At 41.0% G+C, this 17,247-nt stretch overlaps 1 long non-coding RNA gene and 1 pseudogene across 6 annotated transcripts; both read left to right on the forward strand.

Annotated features, from left to right (window-relative positions):
* The first annotated feature begins 1,469 nt into the window (after window positions 1-1,469).
* Window positions 1,470-10,649, forward strand: LOC124668382. 6 transcript variants are annotated; one of them, XR_006991668.1, is made up of 15 exons: window positions 1,470-1,632; window positions 1,716-2,059; window positions 2,561-2,897; window positions 5,048-5,190; window positions 5,293-5,382; window positions 5,470-5,652; window positions 5,735-5,926; window positions 6,693-6,807; window positions 7,025-7,111; window positions 7,375-7,423; window positions 7,503-7,697; window positions 8,352-8,462; window positions 9,292-9,432; window positions 9,998-10,120; window positions 10,311-10,649. It is a non-coding gene; the product is annotated as an uncharacterized LOC124668382 (long non-coding RNA). The 6 variants fall into 6 exon arrangements; XR_006991671.1 differs by having other exon boundaries at window positions 5,735-5,872; window positions 6,693-6,815; XR_006991672.1 differs by having other exon boundaries at window positions 5,735-5,872; window positions 7,490-7,697.
* LOC124668778 lies at window positions 3,213-3,314 on the forward strand (annotated as a pseudogene).
* Window positions 10,650-17,247: the final 6,598 nt, after the last annotated feature.

Genomic DNA, 17,247 nt, shown 5'->3' on the forward strand with positions numbered 1-17,247 from the left:
CTATCAAAATACTTTTACGATTGAGATGAAATTTTATCTTCAACTTAACAAAAGATAATGAATCGATCATCTTCGTTGCCGACTATTACCATGATTCAGATAGAGGGAAACATATTACTTACAAGATTTTTAAAGGATAAAAATCAAACAATTAGTTAGTCAATTCATAAATGATAAACTGCCGCTGTTAAAAAATGTACAGTATCAAGTTTCAGAGGCTTGTACAGAACCATCTATCTCCTAAATTGATAAAATTCCATAAAGTAAGAGATCTGAAATAACATACTCCAGGACCTGATATTTGAATGCTGCCATTAAGAGCGTTCAAATCACTTAAAAGGATAACACTTACGTATAGGATCTAATGCAGAATATTATTTGAATATCAAGAAACAGACTGACCTGTATATCTTCAACAACAATTCTGTTTAGTGTTTAAAATTAACTGGGCCATCGGGTGTTTTTGTAGACTACATAGCTGCACCATAAACAGGGATAAACAACTTATATTTGCACAACGGCATTAATACCTTCGTTCAATATGACATTGGATTAATATGCTTTTTTTCTAACTGGAAACATCTCCAACTGGATGAATCTAATCACACCAAAGATAGCTACGTATTGGATGTGATTAGATGAGCGCCCTGGCCAAGCATTGGTCCAGATTGGTAATGTGCGTCCTGAAACACCCGCTTGTACACAGCACCTCAACCTTCACAACGGCGGAGCCAGTTCTGTCTTTGGCAGCGGTACCGGCTAACTGTGCGGGCATGGAGGACGGGAGCCGGCTCAAAGTACCCAAAGTGCTGGCTTCGGCATCGGGAGTGGAGGTCGAACAGCCGGCCTCTGCTTCTACCTGGCGCTCCTGCCTCCATGCCGTCCGAGGCGCTTACCTTGTTCGCAAGTGTCGCGCGGAATACACCCAGCTTCTTTGGCACTTGTGGCTTTGTGGCGTCCGCTCTTCCATGGGGTGAGGTCCAGGCCACACAGAAGTAGAGGCAGCTGCGTGGCGGCGGGAAACCCTAACGCTCGTGAAGAGATAGAGGATAGAGGAACCATGATGGGGAGAGATACAGGGAGGAGTCGGCGGGGTTGGGTTTGGGGCTGCAGTCGTATGAGGGCAGGCGGCGGCATGCCTGTAATTACCGATGTAGTGATGCGCTCATCATTGAAGCCATATGGACCTTTCGATTCAAGTGGTTTCACGGCTGAGATCAAATGTTTCTTCCATGTTTGTGCCTTTATAAGTAGTTTAGATTTAGATTATCAGGTTCAAAGCATGTAGAATTTTTCTGCTTATGCATAGATTGCTATGTAGGCAATTGATTTGGATGGCGATAGTGCTTGCAAGCTTCTATTTTGTTTGGTAATGCTACTTACTAGTAGTTTGTGTTTCCGTTTCACTGAGGTTTGCTTACTAATGTATTGCAGCTACCCGTTGTCGTGGCTTCTGGTGCGTGCTTGGCGCGTACTGAAACCAGGGGTTTCTACCTCGGCATTTCTCTGACTGCCGGAATGGCTTCCCCAAGGAAGGTCCATTGGCTCTGCGTTGTCCGGTGAGAGGACGGACTTTGGGAACTCAACAAGGGAATGATGTGAGGGAGAAAGATACCGCCTTGCCGTTTTGCAGTAATAAGCTCCAACCCTGATATATTTTGCAGTGGTTCCGGTGGATGTCAATTGTTGATTTTTCTATGGTGATTTGGGTGCAGGAAGTCGAAGGAGGACTACACAGAGCTTGGTAGTGCCGGCCTCCCCAAGCTCATGCTGCTGCCGGTGTCAATTAACCCAGAGCAATATCCGGAGTTTTCCAGCAAAAGGGCGAGGTGACAAGGAGGCCGACCTGCTGCTGATTGACCCCCTGCCAGGACAAGGAGGAATCAAACACATGGGCTTGAAAGTCAAGTCTTTGTCTTGCTGATCTTGGACAAAAAGGGCAGTGAGAAGAACATCCTTGTCTTTGACTTAAGTGGTGGTACTTTTGATGTCGATATCCTGACCATTGCCAACGGTGGGTTTTAGATGTTGGCCACCAATGGCGGTACTCTTTTTGGAGGTATAAAATCTCTTCTGTCATTCACTAGCATTTTTTTTGATATACTGCCATTATTTACGAACTAAAAAATTCATATAGACAACACGAAGCTGCGGGTTAGTGTACTGTGACACCTGCTATATAGTCATTGATTTTAAAAGTGATTATGTAAAGATTTTGTAAAGTACAAATGATTTTGATGCCACATGTTGCAATTGCACAAAAGCTATTTTGTAGTACGCTGTTGTCTAGTGATATATGCATTGGTTCCACAACAAGCTCTCAGCAATGACCCTTTAGTTGCTGTACTACTTTTACTGGACCTAAAATGATCTACTTCGTCCGTCCATAAAAGGATGTCAAGTTGGATGTATGTAGACACTATGTAGTGTATATAGATACATCTAAAGTTTGACAAAGCTAAGACATCCTTCTATAGGCGGCTGGAGTAGTAATGTTTAATTTGTTATGCATGAGTTGTGAGTCATGCATATATATAACTGAGCTTTATAATCTGTCTAGCTGAGGACTTCGACCACAGAGTCATGAACTACTTCATCAAGTTGAACAAGAAGTACAACAGGGAAAACCATGCTCTTGGAAAGATGAGGAGGGGAGCCCTGACCCATGGCAGCCGAACAACGACCCCTTCTGCAAGACCATGGGACCTGTGAAGAAGGCCATGGATGAAGCTGGCCTTGAAAATAGCTACCGAAGATCTAACACCTTCTCAGGGACTACTCCGATGGTAAGGAGCCAAAGAAGGGTCTATTTTGAGTTTGTGAGCACTAGCACCAAGGTGCCAAATTGCAAACTAAATGGTCTTTCAAATGACCTCCTCTTAGATTCCAAAGTTTAGGTAAGTTGTCGGGTTTCTCTTCTGTTTCCTCCATGTGCTTGGATAGCTTTCCTCTAACTTTTCAAAAGTCTTTTACTAAGAATCTGATATCTAGGCCTGTCCAGTATTCTTGGTAAGCCAATGGACTTGATGATATTGTGTTCCTAGACTCATCTTGTTATATGGTTGTGAATGATTCTATTTAGTACCGTGTGGTCTTGATCATGTTTTGTCTAGGGAGAATAGCTCCTTTATTTTACATCGTTCTAGTTTTGGTTAAGAAATTCTAGCTCATGTTTGGTGTTGATTTTTTTGGAAACGGATGGCCAATTTACAGAGCAAAGTGGTCTGGTAAAGTGGCGAATCTTTGCATTGAAGGTTAGCGATAACAATATGCAGTTCTCCATGCCACACAGTTCTCAAACAATCTGCTACATCACAAATCTCTAGAAGTGTTAGTTGCATGTTTTTGCTGTTCTTATGTTCAGTGACTATTACCGAGATACACACTCCCATTTATACATTTTCCTACTATCATTAGCAGACCTTGGTATGTTTCCTCTTATTTGCCAGCTCCTGTGTGCAAAGAAGGTGCCAGGAACATCTTGTGTTAGTGAATGTATTTTTGTGGTGCACTGCAGTGCTGGTTAAAACCAAGTAGTTATCGTCGTGGTAGTGTGCTTGTGTTGCAGTATAGCACCATTCCTATTCTTTTGTATGGCGAATACTTCTCTATGATGGCAACCTGATATTTGGTATCCATACTTTTGACTTGTACTATCTCTAGTATAGTAGTATTATTGCTTGTGTGTGTCTCTATGGTTCATCATGGTGTAATTGTGTCCTGCTAATATTTGGTTGAACTCCTGAGCCTATTTTAGGATTACTGTAGTTGAACGATGATCATCATTTAGGATTGGACCTGAGGCAAACCCTGATTTGGAGCCTATTTAGGATTAGTGTAGTTTGATGATCATCCATGTTATGAACTCTGATTGAGTTTGGTTATGCATGCCCCGAGTCTTCAGCATCTTTGCGCCGTTCGCCATACATAACCAAGGCATAAAAACATCTTAGGTGTGTATCTCGGCTTCGACTACTTCCTGCTTTTCCTCTGCCCTGGCTGGATTAGTTAAGTTCCGCACTCGTAAATTATGATCAGCAGTGAATGCATTGATGTTGTTGTCAATCTGATCCTCTAGTTGGTGTTCGATCTTTGTATATTCATGTATGCCATCTGTCATCTGGGGTGTTGGTAGCAATGGATCTTCTCTTTTAAGTAAATGATGTAGTGTTGCATGTCAAAGTCTTACTGTTCAATGGATTGTATAGAGTCACACATTTAGTTGAGAACAAGGGAGATTTAGTTCATTTAAATCACACACATTGTTTCCCCTGAAAATGTTCAGTAAATTGTGATTGCAATTTTTTTTTGCTAAATTAATGTTGGAGGTGATTAATTGCAAGATTGATATGTAGGATTACGAATAGTTTTAGCTTAAGATTGTTGAGTTAATTCTGTATGGATTTCGGCTGGTGAAGATTCTTATAATCTGATCAAATTCTTAAAATTGGAATTACCTCTTGGAAGCACAATAAAGCTAAAACTATCAGCTAATATCTGCTTTCATTTGTGAATACCGACTTGAATATGAAAAATCTTTATGCATGCGTCTTTTGGAGACGTGATAAGGTAGTCTTAACTGTCTGTAAATTACACGCTAGCTGGCATTGTTAAGAGTATTGGTTGCCTGCTAGGCTGTTTCAGGTATTGGTTGTGAGGAAGCTTCAGCATGTTCATAGTTTCTGTTGTAGACCGTGTCTACCTTCTTGTGCCATTTCTGCGTGGGACAAGCCTGTGTTTAAGTTATGAGTGTCATTCTTTTAAATAGAAGCCAATATGTGTAGCTCAAACTACATATATTATAGCCAAAGTGATTGAACTTTGTTGCTTCAGACGTTCAGTATACATCCTTAGATATTTACAATCAACATGAACCCCAGTTGTATCTTCTATTTGTTTTCTTATTCTCAGGTTTTTCTATAACCAAAAGGAACACCGCTAATTGATCAAGCTTTATGCAGCAAGCTTAAGCTTTCATCGCTTGTATTTATCTGTACATTGAACAAACTGACATGGAACTGTTTTATGTTATTTCTGGAGTACCTAGGTTGCCTGGTTCTTTTCCCTGTGATTAGAAGAGCTTAACTAAGGATCAATCTTCACCAGCAAGGTTTATGTATGTCAGTTTGTTGGGCCTATCAGTATAGATATCTACGAGCCGGTTTAGTGCACCTTTGAAGTTACTATTAGGTCAGTGTGACTGCCCGGCATACATCAGATAATTCGTATTGTACTACTGGCATTTAGTGTCCTTTGATCCGACCGTATGATCTCATCTTGCGTTTTTTCTAGGACATTCCCAAGAAAGTCGCTGAAGAGGAAGACACTCATGTGGTATAGTATTGACGCAATGTCGACACTTCAGCATGAAAACCTCAAGAGGTTTGAAGCTATTCTTCCAATCTCGAAACATTTCCATTGTCATTATGTGCGCCTGATGCAATTGCATAATTTCTGTGTTATTGTTAGGACTCGGATCAACAATGCAGGTATTCCACAGTGGTTAGTCTGGATCAAGCAGTTCGAGTGGCACTTATGGGCTTCTACGGTCCTGATAGTCGGGAGGATACAAGACACGAGGGAGCTCCTCGAACATTGCCGATGCTGGAGGACCCTCCAATCCTGTCCGAGTCGAGGTCACGTGCCTCCGTTGTAAGCTCCCGACCTCATCTCTTCTCCCCGTCCAGACCAGAAAACTTAAGGTTTCATTTTGCTTGTGCTCCTGCTCGTGCAGATAAGGACCTTGGTTGATCATGCAAAGCCGGAGATCAAGGCTCTGCGCATCTCTTAGCGAGAAGTCTGTCCCACCCAAGCTGCTGCTACCGCCGTCTTCCCTGACCTTCTGCGGCATGGGAATACGTCCTCATTGAAGGTATTGAACATGTACCCATTTTTATCATAGATGGTTTATACGTCCTCATTGAAGGTATTGAACATGTACCCATTATTATCATAGATGGTTTATACGTCCTCTTTGAAGGTATTGAACATGTACCCATTTTTATCATAGATGGTTTATACGTCCTCATTGAAGGTATAGATGTTAATTGGCGGGTTTCAGGTCTTGTGTATGCGCATTCACAAGATCAGTTTGAACTTTATTTGAGTCATTAATGTGCAATTTAAAATCTGTTTCTGCTTTTTGTTTACACATATAAACAGAAATGTTGATTTGCTACTTATGCTGATCACATAAAAGTTAGCTATGAATAGTCATTGTCTTTAGAGTTTGTATTGGTTGAATATTAATTTGTTTCTAACATATCAATTTAATGGAAAATGAATCATGTTGAAGTGTTAATTATTTTTGTCTTGTTGCAAGAAGATATAGCCACGGTTAATCAAGTTTCATGAGATAAATGCAGAATGACACATGAGATAAATGCAGAATTGTTTTAGCCACAAGTGGATTTCGATAGGGTAGTCATATTAAAATGTTAAATCTTTCTCATTTCTCAATGCTAGTTGCCACGTTGAGTTCTGAGATGAATACATGAGATGGCATGGGTTCTACAGTATTGAAGTTTTGAGCTTCTTGCTTATTAAACTTGTTGACTTGTACTGTAATTTCTCTCACTTGGTCCCACATTACTTGCTGCAGGTCCAGTTCATAAAATCGACATGTTTTTTTTAAGTTTGCTTAAATTCTTCGACTGCTTATGAAGTAATTAATCATGTGATTTATTTCACAGGATGTCGTTTTTCTTGCAATAGGAAGGATTGTGAGACCAGCTGTTGATGCTGTATTTTGGAAGATGTTGTGTACCCTACCGAGATTGTGGGAATGCGGGTTTTGATGGTGCCAAGGTCATCAAGTTAGACTCTGCAGCTTTTGATTATTAATTATCATATAATTCGTATGAGAAGTGGAAAATCATATATACAATGACCATGTAGCAGTATAATTGCTATTATTTGATATGGTACTTGGCACTAGTATAGAACTTAGCATATTGCGCTAAACAGTCAGCCTGATGGTTTGGCATTGCTAGTACTGATCCTTTTTCTTGTGATGTTCGTTCAGATCTACTTGAACCCAAAGGAGCGCAACAGCACCAAATACAAGCTGGACACCTTCTCTTCAGTCTACTGCTGGCTTTGCAGGAAGAAGGTGGTCTTTGAGTACCCTATGACTGAAACTGCTTAAAGATGCATGCCTTGGATGTCTTTATTTTCATATCTTTCAAATCCAGATGTTTTGGTTATGGTCTCAGTTAGTTTGATGTCGATGTATTCCAGAACCCATTGTTTTGCAACTTGGCTATTAGGGAGTTCGCTGGAGATGGCAACGAACGTGAACAATGTTAAAGTTTTGAGCATTTAAATTGTCTCGTATCTTTCAAAAAAATTGAATTTTTATTTACATTCACACAGGCAAGGCCTTGAAGAAGAAACCCCGTCTGAATGTCTGATCACCGCAAAGGTACGTATGGGCTCATATATCAGTGTTTGTTGCTCAAGGGTTGAATGACTAATAAACTATCTTTAGTCTTGTTCATCAGGTGAAGCTAGAGAGGCAGGTGTGCTTGGAGTAGTTCTCGGCCCTGAAGGCCCTGTGCTGGGTGTTAATGTGGTCGCAGGGGAGCACCGTCACAGTGGCGCTGTGATGCTTAGCTCCATCGATAGGAACAGAGAAGTATGATGTATGTCAAGAGCTGTAAGAGAAGCAGTACATGCAGGACCTGTAGAAGAAGATAGTACAGGTTTATCCACATGCATGTTTCTCACTTATTCATGCACGTTTACCCAGTCATCGAATTTATTCAGAACAACTCGTTATAATAATTGTGTTCATGATTCAGACCATGTTTGCCACAATTTAGTAGTAATAGCTGATCACGCGCAAGTTTAAATTGCATATAGGCATTTATACCTTTCTCCACTATACTGTATTGTTCCAATGATTTATCCTTTTTCCTGATTTTCCTGCTAAACAATTAAGTATGATGATGGCATGCTGCTTTACTTTCGGTTGAATGTTTGCCCAAACAATTTTTCTACTAGGTGGCATTTCGATAAAACGAACTTACTGCCCTGTAGTTTTGCGGGCTCGTGAAGTTTTAAGTCATCTTTTTTTAGTCTCTATTTAGTAGTTGTGCTTCGAGTTTGGGATTTAATACCGCAAAATTAGATCAGCGATGATATTCTTTTTTGCATTAACTTACTTGTGAGTTGAGACGGTAGCCTATCTGGTTGGTGGATGTTTGATCTCTTTCATGGTGTGTGGGAATTTGTTCAGTCATGAGATAGAGCTCATTGATTCCTTGTAGGCTTTGACCGGTGGTTGTCAGACTATTGTTAGATCAATGGCCCTGAGTGTCATGTGTTGATGCATTTGTTGGTCCTTGCAGGCAGAGAGACAGAAGGCTTTTTAAAAGGCATGAAGCATGTCAGGTCGGAGAGCGGGATTGTGCTCGCCAAGCCATTCGTTGATGTCCGCAAGAAGATCCTACCTGTTTTTGGTACCTCTCTCAACCTAGTGCTTCGCCATGAATTCAGTTTGTCATGTGTTGGAGTGTTACCATGGGGTTCAGATTAGTATCGCGGCTGCTCTATTGAATTTTTAATTATGTAGTACCTTGTTGACTTCAGTGGTATGGTGCAGCAGTGAAAAACCTGGGATTTTTTTAACCGGTACTGGTTATATTCAGCAGATTCAATCTAGGATAACTGGCGAGCAATTGTTTGTACCGCTGATGGAGATGTGCATTTCTAAATGAGCAAACGGATGATCAAATTTGTGGACCTTTGTCACGATGATTTTCTTGGTTTATGCTTTTGCTCTTGCTGAGTTTCTCTGGGACTTTAGTATTGCTCAGACTTGTTAGTTGCTGCATCATTAAACTTCCAAAATATTGTCAAACTTTTAGGAACGGTGTTGGGTACATTCTGGGTTGCTATATATTAATTTGCTGTACATGTAGGCCTCTAGATCCCTGTAAAAAAGTTGATATATCTGTCACTTGAGCAGAATTGATCTGTGACCTTCAGTGAGAAAGCAATGTTGGGTTTGTCATCATTCAGTAAAGCCGTCTGTGGAAGTTTTTGCTGCTCTAAATGTGACGATAAATCTTGAAGTTGTTTAGTGCTGATAGGTAGCATTTGAGCTTTGGGCATGCTCACATTATAACTTTTTGGGAATTTATTCTCACCGATTAAGCATTTCAAGTTAGTTGTAATTGAATCATTTTTATATCCACCAATCTGCACCTTAAGTGTTTTCAATGAGTGTCATTTTACAGTTTTCCATGCACTATTGGTTGTTGATTAACTCACAGTTTATGTGTATAGGTTCTTCACCAGTTACGACTTATTTTAGCAAGTCGTCACCATAGGCAACGGATGCAGCTACAACTTTAAAGAAAGGCACTTGTCGCCTGGCCGGGTGTCGCCCTGTTGCAAAAAATACTGCCTGGGTTCATCACTAAGAAGGTACAACACCTCTACCCAGTCACTGAATTCATTCAAAACGACTCATTATAATAATTGTGCTCATCTCGCGCAAGTTAAAAATGCATATAGGCTTTTATATTTTTCTCCACTATGTCGTACCGTTCCAATGATTTATCCCTTTTCCTGCTTTGCCTGCTAAACAAGTATGATTATGCTATGCTGCTTTACTCTCTGTTGAATGTTTGCCCAAATATTTTTTCCAATAGGTGCCATTTTGAGAGAACAGATTTGTGGGATCGTGAAGTTTCAAGTCATCTTTTCTAGTCTTTGTTTAGTTGCTGTGCTTTGAGTTTTGGATCTAATTCTGCAAGGTTGTTAGATCAGCGATGTTTTTTTGTGCATTATCTTACTTGGGACGGTAGCCTATCCAGTTTTGTGGATGTTTGATCTCTTCCATGGTGTCTTGGAATTTGTTTAGTGCTGAGATAGAGCTCATTTATTGCAGGATACCGAGTCCTTGAAGGCTTGGACCGGTGGTTGTCAGACTGTTTTTAGATCAATGGCCCTGAGTGTTGTGTGTTGATGCATTTGTTGGTCATTGCAGGCAGAGAGATAGAAACAATGCTCACTCCCTGTTTGGAAGGCATGAAGCATGTCAGGTCGGAGAGGGGGGTTGTGCGAGCCAAGCCATCCATTGATATGTGCAAGCGGATTCTACCTGTCTTGGGTACCTCTCTCCGCCTAGTGCTTTGCCATTTATTCAGTTTATCATATTTTTGGAGTGTTACCATGAGGTTCAGATCAGCAGCGGGGCTGCTATATTGAATTTTTAATCACGTAGTACCTTGTTGACTTCAGTGGTAGGGTGCAACAATGAACAACCTCGGATTTTTTTAACCGACACTGGTTCTATTCAGCAGGTTGGATCTAGGATAGATGGCGAGCAATCGTTCATGCCGTTGTAGGAGATGTGCAGGTCTAAAGCAAACGGATAATCAAATTTGTGGACCTTTGTCACAGGCAGATGATTTTCTTGGTTTATGCGTTTGCCTTTGTCGAGTTTCTCTGGGAATTTAATATTGCTCAGACTTGTTAGTGGCTTCATTATTAAACTTCCAAACTATTGTCAACCTTTTAGGAAAGCGGTGTTGGATGCATGCTGGGATAGTCTATCTTTTTTTTCGTACATGTAGTCCTCTATATCCTTGTAAAAAAATCGACACATCTGTCACTTGAGCAGAATTTATCCGTGACCTTCTGTGAGAAAACAATGTTGGGTTTGTCGTGGTAAAGCTGTCTAATTTTTGAAGTTTTTTGTGTGTGAATGATTTTGGAAGTTTTTGTTGCTCTAAATGCCATGGTAATTCTTGAAATTGTTTAGTGCTGATATGTGTTGTGATTTTTGAAGTCCAACCAAGTCCTAAATTAATCTTTTCTAACAAACTGTGCTCGCATATCTTGAATGCTAACAGGGTGGCTAATTTTTTTTTGCCTTTTGGTAGAGCTGTGCGGGTGATGCGATCCCTCTTGTGTTGATTAAGTCAAAACTCTTCAAATTTTATTCTAGCTGTAAATCTGCTTTACTGACCATCATATGTTTTTGTTCAAGGACAAGGTAGAGGATCGAGGAAGTCAGGGAGAGTAGCTGTAACCTGTACCTATTTGCATCCCTTGAAGGAGACGATATCATCTTCCTTGGTCGGACTATCTATACGCACCAGCTTGCTAGCACCTTAATCTTCTCTTGGATATGGCTACAATCAATGTTCAAGAAATCGTGAATCGCTAACTTACCGGTCATCCTCAAAATAGAGATAAATCGCTTATCGGACGATTAATCGATTTTATCGGTCGGCCATTTATCGGCTTAATTTTTTGTAAATTCTTATTTTCGGCACTAAAGTTTCTATAATATGCTATGTATTGATAATATTGAAGCATTGAACAGAACTATTACCATGATTCCTTGCATTTGAATCAATAAAAATGGAAATTTTAAGCTAATGCATAGTTCTACAAGACTATAGAACGGAGATATCAACTGCCAGACCGAATTTCGACAAAATTTCACTGAAAATCGGCCAAAATATCGGTCATTTGAGTGAAAATCGGATGAAATATCGGTGCGGCGATAAATTAGCCGAGATGCCGAAATCTTATCGGTTACCACCCGATTCACGATAAATCGGCCGATAAATCGGTATCTCGGCCGATTTTTTGAACAGTGGCTACAATGCATTGTGCCAAGATTTTTTTTGCGGATAAAAGTGGTTTTATATTAAGCAATAGGACTTACGGTCGAGAAACAGAGATAAAACCTTCGGCCCTGAGCCAAACCAGACAACCGTGCACAATTATGTCCTCGCAAAGTTTGTTAGACAGTGACTAGCCCTATTTTGCTATTTTGCGAGCGATCCACTTTTTTAAAAAGAAATTTGTCTATCACCATTAGCTAATAATTTAATCTCCTCGATCAAATGCGCGAGCGACGAGCGGTCTTGGAGCTTCCCATTAATTGCTGAGATCAAAGACAAGCAATCCGATTTCACCTCAATTGGTAACTCACTTTGCTGTAAAGCCAAAGTTAAACCTTCTTCGCATGCTCTTGCCTCAGCTTTCAAAGGATCAGTACATTTAAACAAACAACTAACGACAAGCAAAGAAAATAACTTGGCCATCATCATCTCGAAGCACCATTCCAGCACCCGATGTGCCATCCTCAAGTTTAAAGGAACCATCAAAATTCAATTTCACCCAGCCCGGAGAAGGCTTGAGTCACCGCTTGTGGTAAATATTTCATAACTTGTTGACTAAATTAATGGTCAAAGTTCTTCTTAAATCTAGAAATGTACTTATAAACCGGTATGGAGGGAGTAGAAAGAACGACATGCCAGTGAATCATTAACTAGCGGCCATAATCATTGACTGCCAAGCGCATGACCCGGTAGTAAAGAGGGCTTTTGGTTTCAAAAATCATGGCATGAAACCCATATTTCAATTATTCTTCCGTCCGTTGTGATTACCTACCGTGTAAAAAAGGGGCCAGGTATGGAACAACAAAAAAGTGGGAATTAGTGGACCGTGATGCATGTTTTACTCAACCGAAAGAAATCAATATCTTGTTGTAATGTAATGACGCTGAGAATTAAAAACATGCACGTAGAGACAGTTGATTTCATTAAGAATGTTGGCTTGTATTGTTGCCTTCTTGTCTCCATGTTTTCATTAAGAAATATCTTGTTCCTTTTCCGGTTTGGTAAAAAAAAACCCGGCAATATGAGCAAATTAAAGACTAACGCTCGCCCTTGATAATGGAGTATGTACACTAAAAAATTGTAGGTGAACCACGATGTTATCTCCTCTCTTGTGCAGAAGTGGATAGGTGAATTGTAAATTAGCAGCTCTGCAGAGTAAACGTACTCCGTACAAAGAAAAGATTTGCTAATCAATCATTAAATAGCGACCAGAAACCTAGGGATTAACCACCAGTCGAATGACCAAGTAGTAAATACTCTCTATGCCGGTTTACATGGCTTATTTTAAAATGAAGAAGGTACCAAGAAATTAGGCCAACTTTCTAATTGATGGCTGATTTAATTACGGGTGGTTCATGGAAGCAAGCGAGAACAGGAATTGCTCAATGCATACGTGAGAATCTCTCCCGTTTCAGCTTTGATTTTTGTTGCATGCAAACCAAAAGGGTTAACTGAATGTTGGCCTTCACTTGATCCTTCGGCGTCCCGTCCATAATTATCGCTCCGATCGATGGACTAACAACTGATTTTCTCCTGACTCGGCAGATTGCATGGACCAATCGATATGAACCTAGGTCGCAGCGCTCGGCAAGATAAGCCCTTTAAACCGGTACGGAGGGAGTATGACAAATTACGGCATGAAAAACCATCTCGATCTCAAGTAGGGGCCGGCTATGGAATAAATAGGAGTAAATAGGACTATGGCGCATGACCTAGTAAATAGGAGAAATAGAGCCTTTTGTTTTCACAGATCACGGCATGAAAATCATATCTCTCAATTACTCCCTTGTCGGTTGTTGTGATTACATGCCATAAAAATAGGGTACGGCTATGGAACAAAACAAAAAAGAGCGGGAATGAAGAAGTTGTTTTTTGGGATTTGAACTAAAAATGGTACATATCTTTCGAAGCTCTTTGGCAATGCTAATCTTTTGGGAGATTTTGAAGGAGAATGTGGGTGTGTTTCGTAATACATTCTCTGCTTCGACGGCTGTGTTAGAAAAGGTAAAGAGCGGGGCAAGGTTATGATCGTTAGCCTGGGCTAATGTTATTATGCTGGAAGAGTAGTCTTGATCTTGGCCTTAGGCTTTTTGCCTAGGCTTTTTGGTTTGTAATATTTCTAAGACCTTCTTCTTCATCAAAGATAATGGCAATTTTTTGCCTTGTTTAAAAAAAGAGCAAGTATAGTTGAGACATGTACATGTATATGAACTAATTTAATCATACTGACTGGGTGACTGGCACATTACTTCTATCTCTCTAAGAAATGCCAGGTAGAGAAAGAAAGTAATAAACAAATTAATGAGATGGATACGGGCAGTGGGAAAAAAATAGTATACGTACATGACACGATTTGCACTAGTTATGGGATTGCTACTAGTAAGTAGTGAAACTAATCGACGGATTACAGGAAATTACCAAAATAACTTGCTATTAAGGTGGAAAAAATGATATTCGTTCCTTTCAGCGCATATATGGTGGTGGATGATCATGGTCCCATCGTATATGGTGGATGATCACGGAACTGTGTTGCTTTTCTGGTTTTGTCAACAAAAAAAACCCGGCAATATAACCCAATCAAAGACTGATGCTTGCCATTGATAGTGGAGGAGTGAAAAAGTGGAATGAAACACCGGGCATCTTCTTCTTGGCCGGCAACACAAGTTGCGAGTTGGAGGCGAAGCACGGAGCAATCGCGATCCCTACACGGCCGGGCTGGGAGAGCTAAATTGGATTAAATTCTGGATGGACGTGCCCACATAAAGTAGCAACTTTGTGGAGTACTAAGTAGAAATAAAAGATTTGCCAATCAATCATTAACTAGCGGCCATAAACAAGGGATTGACTACCAAGCGCATGAACAAGTAGTAAATAGGGCAGTATGACAAATCACGTCATCAAAGCCATCTCTCAATTACTCTATGTTCTGACCCAGTAAATATGGCTTTTGGTTTCACAAATCACGGCATGAAAACCGTATCTCAATTACTCGCCCGTCTGACCCATTTATTAGGAGTAAATAGAGCTTTCTGGTGTCACAAATCATGGCATGAAAACCAATGAGTACCTCACTACTATTATTCTCTCGCGTCGGTTGTTGTGATTACCTGCCAAAGAAAAGGAATCGGGTATGGAGAGGCCAGAAATCCAGGGATTAACTCTTTCACAAATCACTGCATGAAGACCATATCTCTCCCGGGAGTAGTACTTGCCGTGAAAAAAAGGGGCCGAGAATGGAGGAAAACAAAAACAAAAAAGCGGGAATGAAAAAGTGGCGCCAATTTTTTGGTGATTTGAACGAAAACCGAACCTTGCCCTACTCCATACATGTCTATAAATACTAGGAGGGGTCTATTATACGCGTGCGTCGTGTGTGACTTAGACTTTGACTCTTGCTCGGAGAGGAGAGGAGAGGAGAGGAGCCAGCCATTCTCTTTTGTTGATCTTTGGTCTGGCGATGACACTCTCGTGTGATGTTGATTGAGGTATACTTGTTGGTATTTCATTTCCCGGCTTCTAGCTACGACCCGGTCCGTGAGTAAATGTTATTGGTTTGGATCTCAGACACAGGGGAGCGCGTGACCCATCCCGTTCATGGAGGTCAGCGACGCGGGCGGGATATACAGCGGCCATGGGTGGGATCCTTGGTGGCTGACTGGATCACGATCGATCGGCAGGTACGTACTCCATCTTAATTGCTTATCACGGGCGGGATTAGTAGTTTCTTCTCCCCATGCCGGCCGGCCGGTGGAGTAATATCTATCGATCAGTATGCAGTCCTTTGAATTGAATCCACTAGCCAGATGTAACGAGTGTAGTAATATCCATTAGAAGCGTTTGCTTGACATGATGCAACGTGTGTAGAGATTTGATCGATTAATTGGTGGGTCACGTGCTGGCATGGAAGCAAATATTAGATCCGACCAATACGTACGTGTTGAAAACGATCAAGATGATCGAGAACAGCGGGCGACACCGTGTTAGTTAGGTGTGGTTGGAAAAAGAAGAAGAGCGGAGACGTACGGTCGAACCGGCCGATCGTGTATCGATGGATCGATCCATAACCAACCGGCCGGCGCGCGCGCGAGATCTTTATCTCTCGGAACGAATTAATTATGTATGCAGGCGACCGGTCTCGTTTCGTCGATAGAGAATTAATGAAGCGCGCGTGCTCTGTGGAGTAGGATGTGGTATACTCCGTATTTGTTTCGTCGTTTCGGACCGAGGCACTATCTGTATCGATCGAGGAGGGCGTGGAGCACGTTCGGCGCCGGAGGAGATGCGTGAGAGAAGTTGATGGTGTTACAATTCACCACTCTAATCAACGCCGACTCTGATTGAATAAAGTCCTGCGCTCCGCATGCATCAACGAGGCTAGACATATAATAATTGATTTTCTACCCGCTGTAAAGAAAATACAACATGTCAAGAGAGGGTCGCGGGGAGCAACAGGACTCCCGGCCGTTCTTGCAAACTTAACTCTCCGTCTGGCTCTTACATAGACGATTGATGGAGTCCTCACTTAACCCAACGGCGCCGACGTGTGCTCTACGGCCCAAAAATTTGAGCGTGCCACGTTTCGTCACGCGCTGCCAAACTCAATTATAGATGGCAGCATTCTAAGAATTTGGTAATAGTTTAGAGTCCGGGTATTTTTCATTTGGTTATTTTTTTGGTTTTTGCACGTACGGGTTCGATGCCATGATCCCAGAATGCTTAACCAGAAGTTGCATCTTGAGCTCATCATGTTTGAACCTGTTTGTACTGCTGCTCTGGATGGTATAGATTTATGAGAAATTCAAAAAAATGCTATTTAAAAGTTTCAAAAAAATGTGAAGTAAAATTTTGCATGTACATATTATGTTGATACTTATTCGTGTGTGTTTTCACGAAAAATACCATTGTATGTGGCTCACATAAAAGTGACAAAATGCCCAAAATGAAACTAGTGAATAGGAATTGTACTATTCACAGGGATAGAAATTTGCATTTGTCATTTTCGTGTAGGACACATACAATGATATTTTTTCGTGAAAACGCACACGAGTAAGTATCAACACAAATTGATCTGGCTGGTGAATTTGGTTGCTCTGCAGTTATTTAAGATTACATTCTGTGGCTGAGATGAAGAAATGGGTTGTGTGAGTTCATCCTCCATCCGGAAATTGGCAGCCTGTACTGGTCAATTGCGAAGTTTGGCATGTACGAATCAATCGCTTACTTTGCTAACTTACCACGTGTTATCTAATTTCTGTAAGTCCAGCATGAAAGACGGTCAGTGACTTGCTTGGATTAATGATTTGTATTGACCCTGCCATCTTGGATTCGTTTGCTCCTTGCAAGCAAGTACATTGAAGCAGGATAGTCCCATGGTGTTCCCTTATCTATTTTGTATATGTGTCGTTCGTGTGTTTTGTATTTTTCATATTAGGTATAGAATTTTCATTTTTAACCAAATTACAGAGATATCATTGGTGTTGAACCTGTATCATGAGCACAGAGGTACCTGAATCCGAGACATCCCGTGTTTGTTGCCACTTACCAGAATGCCCAGGATGTGAGTTGTGTTGAACGGGAAACAAAGAGTTTATTCACCAGA

This window comes from Lolium rigidum, chromosome 6 (assembly GCF_022539505.1).
Source record: "Lolium rigidum isolate FL_2022 chromosome 6, APGP_CSIRO_Lrig_0.1, whole genome shotgun sequence".
Classification (NCBI taxonomy): Eukaryota; Viridiplantae; Streptophyta; class Magnoliopsida; order Poales; family Poaceae; genus Lolium; species Lolium rigidum.